The 22,310-nt window shown below is 40.6% G+C and overlaps 1 protein-coding gene across 1 annotated transcript in view; it reads right to left on the bottom strand.

Annotated features, from left to right (window-relative positions):
• The window catches only part of LOC140186722 (zinc finger protein 704-like), a 149,783-nt gene that overhangs the window by 54,813 nt on the left and 72,660 nt on the right, over window positions 1-22,310 (bottom strand). The window lies entirely within an intron of this gene.

Genomic DNA, 22,310 nt, shown 5'->3' with positions numbered 1-22,310 from the left:
GAGCCCATTCAATTCCACAGCCACCTGGAACAGCAATGTTGAGGGAGAATCTAGAAAAAGAATAATCTTAAAAAAAAAAGGGAAAAAACCTTCAACTGTGAGACATGGAGAAGGTGGTTCTGGTCCCAAGAACAGTGAAGGCAGAAGGCTACAAAAGGGAATTTCCTCCAGACTTGTCCATCGTGTCACTGAACCCCACCATCAAATGCCAGGACCACATGGATCCAAATGTGTACCAGAATTAAAAATGACACATGCAAGCTTCCGTCAGATTCAAGTGCTCTGTGAATATTGAAGATTAGTGACAGGAATAAGATAGTGATAGCTGGATACTCCAAGCCAAAATCTACATGCCAGTTATAGACCATGATGGTCAATCAACACCTGCACAGAGACAGTGGTATCTTTTGGATGCAGCATCCATAACTAAGCAGTTTCCCCTCAGGAGACTCTCTGATTAATTCAAATTCAGAAGGGCTAGTGATGTCACCTCAGCTAGAGCCTGTTGCTTCTCTTCTGATTGGGGATCCAAAACCCACTGAATCACCACCACAGGAAAAGCTGAACTTCAGGACCTAGCACACAAGAATCCTCACGGACAACACGAAGAGTAATAGACAAAATAAGTGAACTTTGAACATGGATGAAAGATCCGGGATAGAAGGGAGAAATTTCAAAACCAATTACAAAGTGCGCTGGAGCAAGTCCCTCCTGTAAAGAGTTGTATCTCTCCAGCGCTGTCATTGTGATTACCTTTACAAACCCAGAAAAATCCAAATACATTAACCACCGACTAACAGGAATAGCCATTACCAAAGCCAAAGCCAAAGCCCTCCTCCACCGATTCCCGTGAAGAGTTGGATCCCAAGTTGCACAATGGAGTCCATCCATGGAGAAGCTCAATAGATGTGATTTTCAAATTCACAATAACCAAGGGAGATGCATCAACAACTGTACACAGCCTGTTTGCAGAGTTCACAGTACAGTATCTAAACTGTGAATCAAGGGATATATGGCATACCATTCTCAAAATTTAGACACTTCAAATTTCCCTTCATTCTTTGTCTGCTGCACAAGGGCATTCAAACCATGGTTTAAAACAAAGAGTCCTCTACCAACACATGAGGCTACATCAGTGTTCGACACTCCTCAATCCTTCTTTGCTGCAACATCACTTGCCACTTCCAACAAGCTTCTCAGTGAAATGCGGCTAATCTACAAAATAAACAGGGAAGTGTTCAAGCCATATTGCCTCTACTCCCGAGTCCAAGTCGCTCCTGTCTCAGTCAATCATTGACCTGCTGTGCACAGATAATGACTGCATGTACGTATTCACACACACACACAAGCCGAGCTCCAAGTTATTGTTGACTAATTCACTGAAGACAAAAAAGAAAAATCAGCCTTGATGCTTTGTATCTGCAAATCAGGATTCTTTTTTAACAACCTGCCACACAATACAAACCTCCCACTCTTTCCAGCCCCCAAATTTCCCAACCGTGCCATCAATGAAGGTTGGAAGAGCCTGAGGAGCTCCTGAAGGAGAAATGAAGGCCTTTCTCCAAACCTAAGGAACCTTTTCCAGAAGACTTCAATGAGAAAACATCAATATTTTCCTGGGAGCAGCTTGGGTAGAATTTGGTTGTGGTTATATTTATCCTGCAAAGATTAGGTGCCCTTGCACCCTTTCTGGTACATCCCAATGTCATAGCTTTACCAAAATAGATAGAGAAGGGGAATTGCTATTTAGGATACTTTGATGGCCACTGCTGCAAGCAGAATACTTTCATAGCCTTTAGCTTTTCAGTACTGGGCCATGACTGAAAAAGTGACTCTTGTCGTGAGAGGTAATGGGAAGAATATGACCTGCCCCTTAGAGCAGGCTAAGTGTAACAATAGTCTCCAGGCTGGGTATGGTGAACTAGGAGAGAGCTGCACATCTTGCCTATGGATTTGGAGCAATTTCAGAGATGACCCTGGTGGTGCTAGGTAGCCCTCATTTATCAAGCCTACTGGGGGAGAAGGGAATCACTGTTGCTCGGGAGACCATGATCTTTGTGTGAAATCTCAACTCTTGAACTTCAATAGTGACTGATGCAATGAAGGCATTCTTTGTTTCATCACAGCAAGAAATTCAGGACAGGAAAAATACTTAAGAATGTTTCAAAAGTTTCTTTGGGGGGGGGGAACATAACATGACTACCAACTCAGGAATATTTGGCTGATGACTTCTCAAAATATAGGTTAGCATTGAGAACCTGGAGCCCTTTCATCAGGGACAGATAGAAGCTCATACAAGTGCAATTCTGGCATCTGCAATGACCCCATCAGCCATTCACCAGAACTCTGAAAGGGAGGGGGTGGGGAAGACTGGAACCAAAATATCCTTCAGACTAAAAGATTCTCTGATTAATTAACTGATGTTGAAGTATATCCCAACTGGGACTGACAAATGGCATAACATACCAGATATTCACCATCTTAAACAAGACATATTCAAAGTTCAAAGTAAGTTTATTATCAAAGTATCTATACTATATATGACCTTGAGAGTCATCTTCTTGCAGGTAGCCACAAACAAGGAAACACAATAGAACCCATTAAAATAAATCCCCAAACAAAGACCGTCAAACACCCAAAGTGTGAAAGAACAAATCATGCAATCGATAAAAATTAAACAAATGACACACAGAACATGAACCTCAGAGTCCCCAAAAGTGAGTCCTCAGCCATGAAGCCTGTCCGGTGCTGCAGCCGGTCCAGGAGTCCGATGGCTGCAGGCCACAAGCACAGGGCCAGTTCAACACCCAGCTGAGTGACGATGATTGCAGGCCACAAGCTACAGAGTCAGTTCAGTGCTGAGCCCAATAAACGTCAGGGAGTAGTGAGCTGAACTCTGGTTCATTCTTTACCCTCGGCCTTCACGCCTTGAACTTTTTAATCCGGATCGCTTAAACATCGATTTACTTTTTTCACTCTCAGGCCTGGGCCCCACCAATTTGACTTAGACCCAGGACCACTCCAGCAATGGCTGCTGTGCCATACCTGCCTTCTTGAGATCTTGAGAGTCCAGTTTGCCAAATCTTTCAGGATACTGCAAACAAAAAAACAGGTTGTACAGATGGTTCAAAAGCACAACTCCTAAAAGGGAAAGCACAGGCTGCGGATTGCAGTGATTGCCATCCAGAACAAAGTGTAATTAAGAGAATAGTTCGTAGTTTGCTTGCTGCCTGCAAAGGGTTGCCGTGTCTCACTAGCTTCACCTTTAACAGACATCACTCAATAACCTCCAACATCAATAACAAAAAAAATCAACACAATCCACTGCAACAAGTGCTGACAAAAGTCGAGCAGTAGCTTGGCACTCCAAGGAGCCTTTTATCCCTCATCTAGACTAGAGTATCAGTGTACATAGCAATTGAAAATCATTCTATAACATCTAGGTTGAAATGGTTCACTCGATCAGGATCAGTGCACAGTATATGGATTGTTTAGGATGTGCTACAGAAATGTATGTTAAATTTCAAATACCTTCTAGCTCTGCTACTCTTGTCGAACAACAGGAGGAGCAATGGTAAGAGACTACCATGTAGAACAAGGGTCCCCAACCTTTTTTGCACCGCGGACCAGTTTATTATTGACAATATTCTTGCAGAACAGCTGACCGGGGGTGGGGGGGGGGGTGGCGGTAGGGTTGCCAACGGACAAGCGTAGCAGTCAAATACGTTGTGTTTACCCCAAGACCATGAAGCCTTGCACGGGCACCAGTGCGCATGTGTGTACATGCTGATTTTTTTCTACAAATCATTTTTGGCGATTCTGTTCGGGGGGGGGGGTTAATCACAACCAGAATATAGGTAATAGGTGGCTAATACACTCAATTTCATTTCTAAAAGGGTTTATCTAACAAATTTAATATTAAACACACAGCACATATTTTCCTCACATGAACATAGTGATAAGTCAATTATAAGTCACTTATAAGTCAATAGCATAACATATTAAGTAACGTTTGGATATTAAACACACAGCACATATTTTCCCCGTATGAACATATAAAATCATTGCAACACACCAATATCGCTGAATCAGTGGGAGCCCTGGCCTTGTTTCCCTGCAACAAGACTGTCCCATCGAGGGGTGATGGGAGACAGCGATACTCGAAGGGGTTTCCTTATGTCCAGTCTATTCCACAATTTAGATTTTGTTGCATTCATTGCAGAGAGATGTTGAAAATGGAAGCAACGTTTTCAGTGCTTTCGTGGCCATCTCAGGATATTCAGCCGTGACTTTGATCCGGAATACCGGCAGAGATGTTATGTCAAACATACTTTTCAGCCCGTTGTCATTTGCAAGCTCGAGGAGTTGATTTTCTTCCCGCGCTGACCTGGATGACGCGTGGGTCATGACCTCGCATGCAGTCAAGCTCATCAGTGGCCGTGACAGGGAATGAGGAAAGGTGTAGCTGACTCATATCGCCAAATCATATCGTTTCCTCGCGGCCCGGTAGCACGTGCTTTGCCGCCCGGTGGTTGGGGACCGCTGAGTAGAATCACTCACTATCTTATTGGTTTACATGCCACTGTAATTGTCAATGGCAAGTTAAACACCAACTTCACAATGACCACATTTGGTCATCAAATGGAGCCACTGCTCTAGCAAAATCTTTTTTTTTTTTTTAAAAACCTATCGGAATCTACAAAATCTATGAACATAACTCTATTGCATTTCACACCAAAGCTGAACTTGTTGTGTTGATGGACAGGACTTTGAGTTGAATCAAGGCAAAACGAACAAGATTTGAGTTTTGTTTATCTAGCAGGGATTTTCTTTGTCTCAGAACCTTCCCACCCCATCAGAAAATTTAAAGGTTCAGTGTCTTCTACAGTTGAGCAGCAAGTAATTTTCATCATGTTATTTTCAACCTCTGTTCACCTGAAAAATAAGGATTTAATAAACCTACTTCTTCTGACACTTTACTAGTTAAAGGGCCAATGCTCGAACAGCATCCCTTGTCCTCACTGAGACCAGAAACCTCCTTATACAGGTGCCTAAACTACTCAAGATTCACAGATTCTCAGCCTCAGGTTCATTTCACGCAATTGCTGTGGCTGCTCACTAATGCTCTAATTTGGTTATCCAGACTTCAAACTCAAAGAGGAGACCACATCTACTTGTTCTTCATCCTTAGGAATAAGCAAAGCTGATAAAGAGACATCCCAGTTTTTTCAGTTATCACACTGACAGGTACAGTATAACCATGAAGGTTCCCAATGGCCCCTTTCAGAAAGGACCCACATCCCATGGGTTACTATTTATCACCAGACTGCTCAGCTCCTTCTAAACTGGAAGTACGACCTACCCTCATGTTGGCAGCACAACATTCATTCCTGAAAGTTTATTGCTTGTAATGTGGCTTATTTGTTTAAGAGTAAATGTAGATACTGGACCTGTAAAAGCCAAATGCTGACCCACTGGAAATACTTGCAATAGATTCACAAAGAACATCAAGCTCAACCAAAAAGACTACTCTGTGAACTTTGCATCTGAAGATCAATGTTGATGTAACTTTTACAATTAACTCAAAAACAGAAGAACATAAGTAGGAGCAGGAGTAGACCATCTGGCCCATCGAGCCTGCTCCACCATTCAATAAGATCATGGCTGATCTGGAAATGGACTCATCTCCACCTGCCTGTCTTTTCTCCATAACCCTCTATTCCCCTACAATGCAAAAATCTATCCAACCTTTTCTTAAATATATTTACTGAGGTGGCCTCCACTGCTTCATTGGGCAGAGAATTCCATTGATTCGTCACTCTTTGGGAAAAACCATTCCTCCTCATCTCCGTCCTAAATCACTCCTCTGAATCTTGAAACTATGTCCTCTAGTTCTAATCTCACTTACCAGTGGAAACAACTTTCCTGCCTCTATCTCATCTATCTTTTTCATAATTTTATATGTTTCTATAATATCTCCTCTCATCCTTCTGAATTCCAGCGAGCACAGTCCCAGGCGACTCAATCTTTCCTCATAGTTTAAACCCCTCATCTCTGGAATCAACCTGGTGAATCTCCTCTGCACCACCTCCAAAGTCAGTATATCCTTCCTCAAGGAAGGAGACCAGGACTGCTTCACCAGTACCCGATACAGTTGCAGCATAACCTCCCAGCTCTTAAATTCAATCCCTGTAGCAATGAAGGCCAACATTCTATTTGCCTTCTTGACAGCCTGCCACACCTGCAAACCTTTTGTGATTCATGCATGAGCATTCCCAAGCCCCTGTACACAGCAGCATGCTGCAATCTTTTTAACTATTTAAATAATAATCCAAACTTCCATTTTTCCTTCCAAAGTGGATGACCTCGCATTTACCAATGTTGTACTCCACCTGCCAGACCCTCGCCCACTCACTTATCTACATCCTTCTGCAGACTCCCCATATCCTCTGCACAATTTGCTTTTGCACTCAACTGAGTATCATCAGCAAACTTAGATACACTCGGTCCCACTACAATGTGACCCAATACATTGTGTTAATGTTCTAGGTTCTAGAGCAGGAGTTCCTAAACTTTTTTTTTAAATGTCATGAAGCAATACCATTAGGCAAGGTGTCCGTGGACCCCAGGTTGGGAATCTCTGTTCTAGAGAGCTTTAATTTGGCATTTGCTTCATTTGTCAAAACGCAAATTTGATTAAGCAATTTACTACTGGCAGTTAATCCACTGCATTGATTAAAGCATGTGTGATTAACTTTGTGTTCAGTTTTAATGAAAATAAAATCAGCAACTGGAATATTATTCTGATTTTCTCTCTAAAGATGCTGCTTGGCTTGCTGAGTATAGTAGTTCTGCTTGTTTCAGATTTCCAGCATTGGCAGTATTGTGCTAATGCAAATCTCTGGTTAAGTGTCAGTAAGGAATAGCCATTTTGCTCAAGTTCTTATCCATTTCATTGAAGCAAGTTTATGTAGCCATAAATCATTAGTTTAGTCTAACTTAACCCTGGCTGGACAGAAAATATACAGCATGTTCCTTTTCTTTGGACAGTTCATCACCAATTACAGAAGTGTGCTTTGAAATGTGGACATCAGGGCTGTTAAAAGCAATCAAAGATTTCAGCAGCAGGCCTGCGGGGTCATTGTCTGGGACCAGGTCACAGGCTGCAGCTCATCATTTTGTGGGATGGGTGTAGCAAGGTTATACACAGTGCAGAATCAATAAGTCAAGTCTGGTGATGGGAAAGTGCCACTGAGGGGTGAATGTGAGTGTGGGTGGCAGTCTTGGTCGAACACAACTCAGCCCAATACACAACCTCCTTTTTTGAATTGCTTCAGGCATTATTCTCCCATTTGCTGATGCAATTAATCCTAGCTATTCTACAACAATATATTTTACTTTATTAACATTTTTTTTCCTCATTTAATACAAATGGTTTGGAGCAGTTTTCTTTCTCAGATTACTCATCTGAATAATCTACAGCATATGACGACCAAAGACTCCCTGGCAAAAATCAATGGACTCTCAGCTCATCATCAATTACACATTACAAAGTTTTACTTATCTCAAGCCTTTATGATCTTTACCCAATGCTGAAGATGGAAAACATTTTGAAAAAGCTAATGTGGATTCCTCAACTTGCTACAGTACCTTCTCACTAATCAAAAGTTGTTTTTTTTAAAAAAAAGAAACATGGAAAAATGTGAGCACTTAAACTTACTTTATTGAGACAGTGTCATAGAAACATAGAAAACAGGTGCAGGAGCAGGCTATTCGGCCCTTTGAACCTGCACTGCCATTCAGTATGATCATGGCTGATCATCCAACTCAGAACCCTGTACCTGCCTTCTCTCCATACCCCCTGTTCCCTTTAGCCACAAGGGCCATATCTAACTCCCTCTTAAATACAGCCAATGAACTGGCCTCAACTGTTTCCTGTGGCAGAGAATTCCACAGATTCACCACTCTCTGTGTGAAGAAGTTTTTCCTCATCTCGGTCCTGGAGGCTTCCCCTTTATCCTCAAACTGTGAACCCTCGTTCTGGACTTCCCCAACATCGGGAACAATCTTCCTGCATCTAGCCTGTTCAATCCCTTTAGAATTGTATACGTTCCAATAAGATTCCCCCTCAATCTTCTGAATTCCAGCGAGTATAAGCCTAGTCGATCCAGTCTTTCATCATACGAAAGTTCTGCCATCCCAGGAATCAATCTGGTGAACCTTCTTTGTACTCCCTCTATGGCAAGAATGTCTTTCCTCAGATTAGGGGACCAAAACTGCACACGATACTCCAGGTGTGGTCTCATCAAGGTCTTGTATAACTGCAGTGGTACCTCCCTGCTCCTGTACTCAAGTCCTCTTGTTATGAATGCCAGCATACCATTCGCCTTTTTCACCGCCTGCTGTACCTGCATGCCCACTTTCAATGACTGGTGTACAATGACACCCAGGTCTCAATGCACCTCCCCTTTTCCTAATTGGCCATCATTCAGATAATAATCTGTTTTCCTGTTTTTGCCACCAAAGTGGATAACCTCACATCTATCCACATTAAGTTGCATCTGCCATGAATTTGCCCACTCACCTAACATATCCAAGTCACCCTGCATCCTCTTAGCATCCTCCTCACAGCTAACACTGCCACCCAGCTTCGTGTCATCCGCAAACTTGGAGATGCTGCATTCAATTCCCTCGTCTAAGTCATTAATATATATTGTAAACAACTGGGGTCCCAGCACTGAGCCTTGCGGTACCCCACTAGTCACTGCTCAGAATCCTTTTGCTGGGGGGGGGGGGAGGGGGTTGGGGAAGAACACCTCCTTGTCATCTATTAAACACCACACTTAAAGATGCTCCTTTCTACATTATTTCTGCAGTACAAAATTTTACTGGGCACGTTACTAGATTATATCCTAGATAAATAGCAGAGTAGATGTGATGGGCCAAATGGCCTATTTCTGCTCCTATATCTTGTAATTTGAAAAAAGAAAATCTACAGTTCTGAAGAAAGAATTTTACATTTTGCTGCCACTACTGATTTTGCAAGATACAAATGCTCTAACCTTTGGTTTGGTGACCTCTATTCAACACTTTTGGCCATTCAGTATGAAGGCAGATTAGCACATTTGACACTTATATAGCTAACTTTTTCCAAAGGGTAAATTCAGGGAAATTTTAAACTTTTAATCAAATGTTGAGTAAAATTTTTCCATAGTCTTCAACAGAGAACAAATTTTAAAAAACTGTTTTGTGTTTAAGAATGATGTATTTCTAAGCGATATTAGGAGAATAAAATAGAGTGAGTTAAAGTATAATGTTTAGCTTCCCCCCCCCAACCAATTAACTTTCTTATTAAGATCTCTCTGGTTGACAGAGTTTGTGTAATTGATTGTGGAGTGAACCAGTACTTTAAATATTTTGTAAGTACTCTTTTCAGATCTCCAAAATCTAATTTGTTTCTCTGTCAGGGAGCTATAGCAAATTACAGCACATGATGTCATTGCCGGGATTGGTATTCACTCTCATCAAAACTAAAGCATTACCTTAAATTGACTTGATCCTGGGAGGTGGCCTAAACCAACAAAGCATGATTATTTTGCAATTCTTGTTGGCCCAAGGTCACTAACAGAGCAAACATGGGAAAATGTTCCACTTTAACATCAACCGCACAGGCATGATCACTGATCTCCAAGCTGCAGTGCACAGGGCACTTGCTGGTGCATTTTCAAAGCCAAGCTCCAAGGAATGACTAATTTATTCATGGAGCTTGTGGACAGACTTTGCACTAAGTGCCTGAAAAGAACAAGGTCCGCTGCTGCACAACACCATTCATTGAGGGAATGGGTCCATAATCAGCCCCTAGAAATGTGGATTATTTTCCACATCTCAGATGACACTTTGCATTGAAGCCAGTCACTGATGATGAATCGCTGGCTGTAGTACACCAGCATAGCTATTAGTCATCAAGGAAGAGACATGCAAGATCAAGAGCTTGAAGCTGGTATGTGGTTAACAAGAGCGCAGTGATTGGAAGCCTTACCTGCAGCAGGTACTGCGACATCTGATGCCACCAATGTTGTCTCTACAAAATCTGCCCAAATAATTGGCAGGGGAAGTGAAGCAGCGATAAAGTTTTACGTATTTATTTATTTGAGTTACAGCCCGTCTGGCCCTTTGAGCCACGCCGCCCAGCGATCTCCTGATTTTAACCCTAGCCTAATTACGAGGCCATTTACAATTACCGATTAACGTATCAACTGGTATGTGTTTTGGACTGTGGAAGGAAACTGGAGCACCTAGAGGATCCTCACCCACTTACATGAGCTCCTGCCTATGACTGCTCAAAATGGAATAGGAGGATCCAGGAAGGGGTTTTTCTTCATTGGGAGCACGTGGAAGCACAGTAAAAATAAAAATAAAGTGGAACACTACCCGACTGCAACCTGCTTAATCAAACACTGGTAACTGGGCCTGAATGCCCAACAAAAGAGTTTAAGAGACTACTAGACAGGTATAAGGAGGAATTTAAGGTGGGGGATTACATGGGAGGCAGGGTTTGAGGGTCGGCACAACTTTGTGGGCCGAAGGGCCTGTACTGTGCTGTACTATTCTATGTTCTATGTAAAAGCCTTAGTCACCTCATAGCTGGCAGAATTGCAGTAAAAGCAAGTTATTCTCAAAGTATTGCTGAAATTCAGTTGCAAAACTTGTAGTCACATGAATTATCAGGATGACAGATATATAGCCACGTCCACCAGGCACGGAAACGTGCTCACAAATTCTACTTCACAAGTTGCAATGCTAGGATGCGAACTGCTGACCACTGATTTACCAGTTCAGCATCATAACCACTGGGCTATCATTAAACTAACTTTTTAAAAATACATAGATATATTCCATTTAAATGTTGTCCATACCTCTGACTCAATGATTTCTTCTAGTAAAAAAAAATCCATTGTATAAAGGGGCCAATGTTCTCTTTCAATTTTTTTCCCCCCCTCGCAGCTGTTTGCACCAAACATTGCTCCGAGCAGGATTTTTTTTTAAATATACAAATACACTGCCTGAAAACTGTGCGGCACTTTAATAAAACATTATATAGACGAGAATTCCAGCTGCGTGGCAACAAAGCCTACGTGTGCGGAAACAGTTCAGTTACTTAGATAGAACGATAGAAGGGGCATAGACTTGAAATGAGTATATCTTGCTCAACCATCTCTTCAGCTAGACCACACTATACACTAGTGGACTGCACCCTACTGCAGTTGAGCATGCCACTGTCGGTTCATACTTCGAGCTCCATTATCTCCATTACCTCCACTTACTTCATCATTCCTTGTCTCCAATAATAACTAGAAGAAGAAACTCAAGGATATGACTGAGGGAATTCAACTGCCTACTGCACTTCCCTTATCAACTATTACCAAATTCCTCAGATGCATTTTCTAATTAAAGTACAATCAAGCCACAATTTCAGTCAATGTTGTCCAAACATTTTTAAAATGTGACCATTGGAAGTCATCAGAAAAAAAATACCAAGGTAACCTTGAGGAGTGGCTACATAATAAGCAAGCAAACAGAGAATTAAACATGGAATGGCTTTCCTTACCAAGATCCTCAGAATAGAGGGGCATCCCTTTAGAACAGAGATGAGGAGGAATTTCTTTAGCCAGAAGGTGACGAATCTGTGGAATTCATTGCCGCGGGCGGCTGTGGAAGTTTCTTTGCAGTTGTGTCAAAACAAGTGGGTTGTTAAATACTCAAAAAAAAGGGAGAAAACAGAGGATTTTTATACAGATTTAAACTATTACACAGGAAGAAATGGAACACTGAACAACTCACACACATAATATGCTGGAGGAACCACAGAGGGAAATGAATAGTTGATACTTTGGGCAAAGACTCTTCAACAGGACTGGAAAGGAAGAGGGCAGAAGCAAGAATTAAGGTTGTTGCAACAGCCAATGAATATTGCAAGAACTAGGAAACATTCCATCTTCTCCATACAACAACCAAGAGTAATTATAGATCAAACTATGCAGTACCCTGGTCACCTACTCAAGTCGCTTCTCACCCTCATTCTAATACTACAGCAAAGCCTAATAGTTAGCAGCAGTGTGGCATGAACAGGGGCAGAGTAGCTCGTGGCAAAAGTCAACTTTGGTTGCATGTTCAGCAACCCTCAACCAAGGGAGCAACCACATATAAAAGGTCTTAGGAGAGGGGTCCAAGAGGAAAAGCAAGTCAGCGAGTGGATTTGCAGCACATAAAAATTGCATACAACTCAGAAAAATTTAAAGATAGGATAAGAACTCAGATTTCAAAATACAGTATATCACTTTATTAGAAGTAAAAACTTCTTAGTTCTTGATCAAACCTTTTTTAAAAAAAAAACTGGATTGTGATTTACCAGCAAACAAAGAAAATGAACTTGCAAGGTGGCGAGAAATCCATTGCACCTTACTGTTCTTTCCTTGCCACCTCTGGTGGCACGCAATAGCTGGTAAATCACAACCCCTTCCGCTGAACAGCACCAAGAGTAGCAAAAGCACAGATACATGGGTTGTTACAATGTTACCCAATAAGAACAACTCAAGAGTGCAGAGGTGTGCCAGAATGTTGGTTCATTTTGGTTCACTGGCTTATGAAGGGGAATTTGGGTTTGATTTCTCTGGAGCACCGGAGGCTGAGGGGCGAGCTGTGAGGGGTACATACAACTGCCAGAAGCAGAGATAAAGCAGAGCATTGTAAAGTCACACTAAATGCTGGAGGAACTTAGCAGACTGGGCAGCATCTATGGAAAAATGCACAGTTGACATTTCGGGCTTGAAACGCCCACTGTGCTTTTCTCCCCCATAGGCGCTGCCTGGTCTGAGGCAAGTTGAGGCAAGTATTTTTTCCCCTTGAATACAGAGAATGGCAGGTGCTTGGAACACACCACCAGGGGAGATAGTAGAAGCCAAATCAAAAAACAATGTTGAACAAGCATTTTGATAAATACATGAATAGACTAGGGACTGTGGGATTAGTTACATTGGCATCCCTGGCCAGTGCAGATATGGTGGGCCAGACAGCTTCTTCCTGTGAGGCACAGTTCCATGCTTCATATTCTAGTTACTATTTGAGCACTTGACATACTATGGCCAGTTACAATAGCCACTTTATTAGGTACACCTGCTCGTCAATGCAAATATCTAACCAGCCAATCATGTGGCAGCAAGTCAATGCACAAAAGCACGCAGACATGGTCAAGAGGTTCAGTTGTTGTTCAGACCAATTATCAGAATGGAGCAGAAATGTGATTTGAGTGACTTCGATCATGGAATGATTATTGATGCAACTGTATTCCACAACAATATTTAACCTTTTACTAAGCATAATCCATCATTCTACTATTATCATCAAGGCAGGTGACTAACCCCAGTTTAAAAGAAGAACAGAGCAGGAACAAGATGAAGCTGGCCCACATAGAAGATGTCAACTAGATGACTCCAACTCAGTGAAGCTAAGCAAAAGCCTCAGACTATTGCCATAGATGAGCATGCCAACAAATAAAAACAAGATTTGTTTACTCTACCACTATCCCCAAGCCTTTTGAGCTATTTATTTGCATGAGGAGAGCAATTTTAATAATTCTTATTTGTTATCTGTGCAGCTCTCTTTCTCCTTGGAGCTTGATAATGCTTTAGATTTTAAATTATGAACTTTGGAAAAACCAATTTCGAGCGGTTGCTTTTGCCAGTCGAAAACTTTCCACCTCACTAATTAAATGAGGTAAGCTATTGAAAGATTAACCAATAGGATAAATATATAATAGAATGGAATATGAGGAATGAAGGAAGACAATAAGATGTCAAATACCAGATGATCACATTCAGGTTGCAATCTTGAAAATGAAAAATTATTATAAAGCCCACTATCAGCTGGCATCTGAGGATCAAAAAGCCCAATTTAGTACCATAGTTCTTTTAAGGTACATATGAATAAGAGGTAAGCTTTCAGCTCATTGAGTGTGGATCTCTAGGGAATGAAATGTACAAGCTTATGCAGAGATCTGACCACCCATTAGACCTATACGCAAATATTTGCTTTTAGTTTGAACAATAATGACCACAGTTGATAAAGTATGTTTACAGCACCCCTGTGTCAACCATCAAGCCTACTATTATACACAAAAAGTGTTTAGTGTAATATTGGCACAGGTTGAGAAATTTTACCCTTTGCTGCTTCTATACGTAGTATTCTAATCAATGAGCTCTATTTAAATTCTTCTGCCAAACTTTATCTTGATGTTGTGCAATTTCAAGTGAATGATCAACTTCAAGCCAATAGATCCAGACTGATTTTACCACAAGCAGGTAAAAATTAAATTTAGAATTTTCTATAAATAAATAACCATTGAAAAGTGCACGATTAAATGGCGTGTGTGTATGCATACTACACACAGATACACACACACACACTTACTTACATACACGCACGTGCAAGAATCCATAAAGCAGAAATTACACAAATAGGGAAAGTTACATACACAGCTGATAAAAGTTAAACTTAGACATATTTCATTTGGTTATTTGTTAGTATAAACCACAGCTTTGCTTCAGATTTCCTGCAGCCTTGCTCATTTATGTAAACAGTATTTCCAAATTATACATCTGGCCACTGATTCATGACAACCTTGACACAAGAGCGGAGACAGAGAGTCAGTGGATGGGGGTGGCGGGACGAGGAGGGGGCAGAGACAGAGCGAGCAAGAGGTTTTATGAACACTTTATAACTGGAAAGGTACTCTTCAACAGAAAGACAAAATTGGCATTTTATGCCCCTGTGCTAGAAGCAGTATTCCTCTGCTTGAATAGTAATGGCCACTGATCTTGTCTGCCCATGATTGCATACACAAACTAGCATTTATTAGTAGTGTTTGACTATTAAGGCAGAAATGCAAGAGTGGGATTAAAATTAAGCAAAAACTGGCAAGCATTTAACCCTTTTTCTACCACTTATTTTGTGAATACCAATTCTGTCTAATGTGGCTCCTTCCCATGCTCAAAAGGGAGTGTGGCAAATTACTCAACTAACTAAAAGCAAATTGCTAAGTGTCGAATGAACATGTGCATTTGCTCCCTCCTTCCACAGCATCTGTGTCTCCCCCCCCACCTAATAGATAGGGAATAGATAGTGCAAAAAGAGGGGCGTCATTTTTCTATACAGCTTGGTGAAAATATTGAGGAAAAAGTGCCTCACCATACTAGAAACCTCTACCATTGCAATTTCCAATACCCATTCAGTTAAATTCCCCCCCACCACACTTCCTCCCCAAACATTCCTTCTTTCTTTGGTCTTTTTGTTTGTAGTTCTGCTAACAAAATTCCCCATTTACCAACCATTTTATTTGGAACTCCTGTTTTGAATCAAACCTCATTACTATAAGACCATAAGACATAGGAGCACAATTAAGCTATACAGCCCATGGAGTCTGCTCTGCCTTTCCATCATAGCGGATTTATTATCTCTCTCAAACCCATTCCACTGCCTTCTCCCCATAACCTTTGACACCCTTACTAATCAAGAATCTATCAACGCCTGCTATAAATATACCCAATGACTTGGCCTCTACAGCCACCTGTGACAATCAATTCCACAGATTCACCACCTTCTAGCTCAAGAAATTCCTCCTCATCTCTGTTCTAAAGGGACGTCCTTGTAATGGGAGGCTGTGCTTTCCACTGTATTTTTCATCACCTCTGAATTCTGCCAACAGGGCTCAAAGTCCAATTGTTCTCCCTAACATTATATATGCATGCTTGCATACACAGCTAAGCAAATAAACACACACCTTCATTTGATTCAGCTAGTTTTGCAAAATGATAATACGAACTACTAAAATCATGTAGAGATCTACATTAGTAACCTGGCATACAAGCTAGTTGCTGCAACATTACTTTCCTAAAACCCCCTGATCTTCCAAAACCTCAATGAAACTGTTTCTATTCTCTGCAAAATACTGCAACAAGTGTTGGCTAAATATCTGAATTCCTAAAATGGACTGGACTAAATCTGAGAAGACGTTGAGAAAAACATTTACATAGTTAGAAACTGATAAATAGTATAGCAGACCAAAACACCAAATATATTCAATAAAATAGGAATTGCAAAACAAAACTTAGAACAGTTCATGAGGCTGGTGCCTATAAATATCATCCATAACCCAAATGTATGGGAAATCCCCACAAAACTGCTTAATTCTGCTCTGAAAGAAACTTATAACCACACATTAGAAATTGCTAGGAGTCCAGAGTATGCATCTTGATAAGATTATTTTATTGCAAACCTTAAGGCAGGCATAACAAAGTTGAAAGCTAAACTATAAGAAATGCAAATAATATATGCAAAATAGATTTTGATGCTATACTGCCTCTTACCCACATCAACAGTATCAACATCCATCTGACAGAAATAGTTTCTGCCAAATATTGTCAATTGAAAATAAAGTGTTCCGCTTTCTTCTTTAGTTAGGAGGTTTGAAACTTCCAATCTATAAATATATATATATATATATATATATATATATATATATATATACACACATATACCAACCATTCCATTCTTCAACAGCTGTTCTATGCCCAGCTGAAGTGTTGCACTTCAGCTGTCGTGATTAAACTATATAGAGCTTTGACTGCCAAGTTGACTGCAACAAGAACCTAATAAGTATTTCTTGCTGCTTTTGCTAAATGTGGGTGCTCGTCTGATCACCTTTTGGTAATATGAGCGTTTTAGCTACGTGTGCTCTTTCAAGCGTATGCACTTCCATTGGGGCATGATCATTAACTGAAAATAACACAAAAACAAAGTGCAGCCATTTTCCTTCCATTGCTTGATAAAACTTTTTGCCAATATAAGCTGGACCCCTGAGACTTAGCAAGGTGTTCAATTCTAAAATGATATACAAACTTCATTACTTAAAATCTCGATCAGAAATGGATTATTTAATAATTACTATACATTCGGCAGGTTTGAGAACCAATTTCTCTATAGATCTCCTTCCCTTCACTGATTCCCTTCAAAATAAAACAATGGAAAAGGATTAAGCCAGTTTTTAAAACAACGATACCAGAAAAAAAGAAAATGCTAATGAACAATACTGCATGCAGTCAAGCAATGCATCCTGGGAAAGAAAAACAGTACTCGATAAAACAAAAATAACCTTTTGGAATGCTGACGTTTGTGCAGCAAAATAGACGATTCATCAAAATCTTCAGGTCCCCTGCAAGATTATATTAATAATTATACAGTGTGTATTAAGTAGAAGCAGAAAAAAATGACAATCTTGCAGAATGGTTAATGAAATCAATATACTTTATAGTCCGTTTTCCAAGTTCCAAGTAAATTTATTATCAAAGTAGATATGTGTCACCATGTACAATTCTGAGATTCATTTTCTTCTGGGCATACTCAATAAATCTACAGAATGATAACCATGACAGAATCAATGAAAGATTGCCCAACTAGGGTGTTCAACCAGTTTGCAAAAGATGATCTGCGCAAATGCAAAAAGAAATAATAATAATAAATAATTAAACAAATATAGAGAACACGAGATGAAGAGTCGTTGAAAATGAGCCCATTGGTTGTGGGAATATTTCACTGCTGGGGCAAATGAAGTTGAGTGAAGTTAACCCCTTTGGTTAAAGAGCCCGATGGTTGAGGGGTAGTAACTGTTACCGAGGACTTCGAAGGTTTTGAGGACAAGGCAGCCATTCTAGAGAGACCAAGAAGCCGAAGTCACAAAGTCATATTGGTTGTAGACCAAGAATAATAATAATAATGACAGCTGTAGCCAGTGGAAGCGTAGGCACATGGCCAAGTGACTAAGGCATTCGACTAGCGACCTGAAGGTCGTGAGTTTGAGCCCCAGTTGAGGCAGTGTGTTGTGTGCTTGAGCAAGACACTTAACCACACAGTGCTCTGCGACGACACTGGTGCCAAGCTGTATCGGCCCTTGCCCTTCTCTTGGACAACAGCGGTGTCGTGGAGAGGGGAGACCTGCAGCATGGACAACTGCCGGTCTTCCATACAACCTTGCCCAGGACTGCACCCTGGAGACTGAAGGCTTTCCAGGCACAGGTCCATGGTCTCGCAAGACTAATGGATGCCTTTCAGCCAGCGGAGAACAGCCTCCTTTGTGATACCTGTCCGACTTATGTACAAGTAAATCTTTTCCATGTGTGCACACACAAGAATGGAATCTGCCCTATGTTAATGAAACTGAAAGAGCAGCAGATGATCTCCAATCGTTAAAACATTGGAGCCAGTTCATCTGCCAAGGGCCCTACTAGCAAGTGTGCAACAGCTATCCCACATGACATCTTCTGCTTTACAAAATAAGGTTTAAGACCTGTAATGTTTAGTACCTCATTGCTAATTCAAACAGCAAAATTGGTCTAGTATAATAGCTCATGAATTTGTACATCCTTCCTGAGATGCTGCATCAGGCAGGTGAGCTCAAAAACAAGTTGGCACACTGGAAGAATGCCAATTTCACGAGGTTGGTTCTGCCATGAATAATGAATTGGCCTGTCATCTTAGTGTTTTCTTAGCTGTTAAGAAAACATTTGTGTGAAAGCCATACAAATGTTAATAGGACTTCAGACTGGGGATAGTAATGAGATGTTCAGAAAAGGTCTCCCACAATAGATGTATGTCAACCTGGGACCAAGTGCAGACTGATGCTACCATCCAAGTGCTTGGTTGGAAACCTGAGATTTTTAATACCATGAAATGTCCCTTCTCCCAAAAATCTTTAAAACCACTCCAGAAAATTCTGAAATATTCATGATGTTGCACAGCAAACAGTAGTAAAAATGGACAGGACATCGTTCCTGTAATCTGATATGCTTGTACATTAAAAAGACATCTGACTACTTCCATACTATGCCACTGTTGTGAAAACAGTGGCTCAAATAAGGTCACATGCCATTCACCATGATGTTTCTCAGAATGGTAAAAACATACTGTTAAGTACTGTATTCAAGTCCAAAAGCAAGCTTACAATGCTCCCAAAAATGACAAGGTTAGAAAACTGAAACGAACAAGTTTGAATGCACAATGTCTCTTTCAAGCTAATTACTGTGTAATTGGAAATGAAGCAATGGAATTAAGCTTATACTTTAAGTATGACAAAAGCAAAGAAAACACCAAATAAAACAATTACATTCAGAATCAGATTTATTATCACTGACACATGCGATGAAATTTGCTGTTTTACAAGAGCATGCAGTGCAGGATAAAAATTACAAGTTATAAAAATAAGTAGTAATGCAAAAGACAAATAAATGTTCATGGACCGATCAGAAATCTGATGACAAGGGGAAAGGAGCTGTTATTAAAATGTTTTCAGAGTGGGTCTTCAGGCCTCTGCATCTCTTCTCTGATGGTAGTGATGAAGAGGGCATGTGCCAGCTGGTGAGAGCCCTGAATGACAGATGTGCCTTCTTCAGGCACTGTCTTTTGAAGATATCCTTGATGGTAGAGAGGTTTGCACCCTTGACAGAGCTGACTGAGTCTATGCCCCTCTGCAGCCTTTTGCAGTCCTAAGCATTAGCGTCTTCATACAAATAATCACAATGCTCTCCACTGTACATCTGTAAAAATCTGCAAATCTTTGATGATATACCAAATGTCATCAAACACCTAATGAAAACCACTAGCTTGCCTTCTTCTATGATTGCATCAAAATAATAAGAGCCCAGAATTGATACTCAGGTGTTAATGCAAAGAAACATGAAGATACTCGGCCTATCCACTGCTGAACCCTCAATGAGGAATTCCCCTTCATGAAGTTCACTATCAATTCCTTGGTTCTATGGATGTTAAGTGCAAGGCTACTGTTGTGACATGACTGAACAAACCAACTTCACTACTGAACATCTCCTCCTCATTGTCTGAGATCCTGCCAACAGTTGCATCATTGGTGTTTGAGCAGTGGCCAGCCACAGGCATGAGTGTATAGAGCAGTGGGCTACGCATGCATTCTTCAGATGCGGCTGCATTGATGATCAGTGAGGAGTTAATTTAATTACCGATCTACATTGACTGTGGTCAGTAATAACACTGTCCATGCGGTGAGGATCTACAGTAGCTGTAGAGGGAGTTACAAAGCCTGGGTTTTGAAGTTTTTTGATTAGCAGTGAGGGATAATGGCCTCAAAAATAAAAATATGGAAAGGCAGAACTATGAATGGATTTGAAAACCCTTCTGTCCGCAGAGCAAGTTTGGAAGAGGCCAATGATGTAAATGCCATTTTCCTACGGTAAATATTAGGCAACTATTCCTGTCAATTTTGGAGTCACATCCATGAAACTCTGCAGATATTGAGACAACCACAAACAGCACTGTGCAATATCAATCACAAGATCTGATGAAGTTAAAAAGATAATGGCTTACTTGCAAGTGATGATGAATGTTTTCAGTTCTGATCAAGTCAACAAAAGATCTAAGATTCACCAGTAGCTCCCCCTCATTAACCCTTAATGTCATCCACGTTCAAAACCCTATAAACACTGACTTTAAAAAAAACTGGAAGTTCATAATTTCACAATTCAGTTGTCACATTGAACGCAATATAAAGTACTGATTTTACAAATCTTTATGGAATCATTGCTGCAACTTTCCAACATTTAATCCCATTGAATATGAATTAGATAACACAAAAGCAAAATGAAGATAACCAGAACTGATTTTGTGTATCAAAAAAATGTTCAGACAAAAATCTCAAGTTAAAAACACTAAACACATGAAGTTTCCAGTTCTGGCAAAGTCTGATACATTGGGTGCAGATGCACCTTTCACACTCAGTTTTCTTAACAGTGCAACATAGAACAGTAGGAAAAAGTGTAATTGAAACATAAACAATCCTTCCAAGGGCAACACTTCACCCACAAGTCTGTTGGTGTCATCTATTGTAGCTGGGGCAGCCTCTTTTCCATTTGTGAGACCCAACATAGATTGGGAGACTGATTCATCAAGCACCTTTGCTCCATCTGCTACATCTCTTCTCACCGGCCCATCACCTCCCCCTGATGCCCCTCATTCTTCCCTTTCTTCCATGATCCACCTATCACCTACAAGCTTGTACTCCTTCCCTCCTCCCAGCTTCTTAGTCCTGCTTTTGCCCCTTCCTTTCTAGTCCTGATGAAGACTCTTGGCCCAAAGTATAAGCCATTTAATCCCCTCTACAGATGCTGCCTGATTTGCTGATTTCTTTTGGCACTGTGTTTTGCTCAAGATTCCCAGCATCAGCAGAACTTTGTTCAGAAAATACAGATAATTGTTGCTTTTAAATAGGCATGGAAGCAACAATGTTACTCACAAAAATTAGACAAATAGAAAATGGACTATCTGACAGAATGGTCAGAGGGGGTGAGACCACATTTTATGTGTTTTAGGACCAAAGGTTAAAGTGCAGGACTGCAATTAATTGGACAAGTTTTCTAAAGAATCATTATAGGGACAAATGGTCTTGAACTGTACTGCAAAAATTGCTGAAAGCAACAAACCATATGGTGTTCCAGAGAAAAGAGGACACACCAACCAATTCACTCACCTTTCCACAGAAACCTGCATTAAACTTCAATTAAAATAAAAATGACTGACAACATTAAATTGTTTTGTCTTCCTTGTTCCATATTTCCTTCCTCTGTAAAATATTAAATATGAAACTATTCCTTACTTCATATAATACAAGTCACACTCTGCAAGATCCTCTTTCTAGAGGATGTTAAGGCAGACGTAATTTTCTATCTTTGTCCTCACACAAAATGTTTGACAATAGCACTTTGGGAAAATTATTTGATTGCATGTCCACTAACTTTGCAGAATGTTAAATTGTTCACAAGGTGTATACAAGCAAAATGTCCTTTCATATCAGCGACAACTCAGTTAGCAACACTCCCAGCTATTGCAGACTTGAGCACAGAAACTTAGGTTGGCATTTTATAACTCCTCTATTTGCGAGGAATGTATTAAATTTGTTCTCTCAGAAAGAAAATAAGCCATGGCACCATTTCCAAGAGCTGGATTTGGAAATTACCCTTGGTTCCCTGTTCAACATCCCCCCCCCCCCACCACCAAGTCAACACCAAATTTGGAGAAACCCGTATTTCAAATACTGCCATTTGCAGATGCTTGTCCTACACAAACTGTTTTTCATTTACCCCAGTATTGTAGCATTAAATGCTATTCCAGAGTAATTATATAAAACAATAAATACTTTAACCATATGAAAAGCTAAAAGGTCAATAATTGTTGTC

The sequence above is a fragment of the Mobula birostris genome, chromosome 2 (genome assembly GCF_030028105.1).
Source record: "Mobula birostris isolate sMobBir1 chromosome 2, sMobBir1.hap1, whole genome shotgun sequence".
Lineage (NCBI taxonomy): Eukaryota > Metazoa > Chordata > Chondrichthyes > Myliobatiformes > Myliobatidae > Mobula > Mobula birostris.
This window is presented reverse-complemented; position numbering and strand designations above follow the sequence as displayed.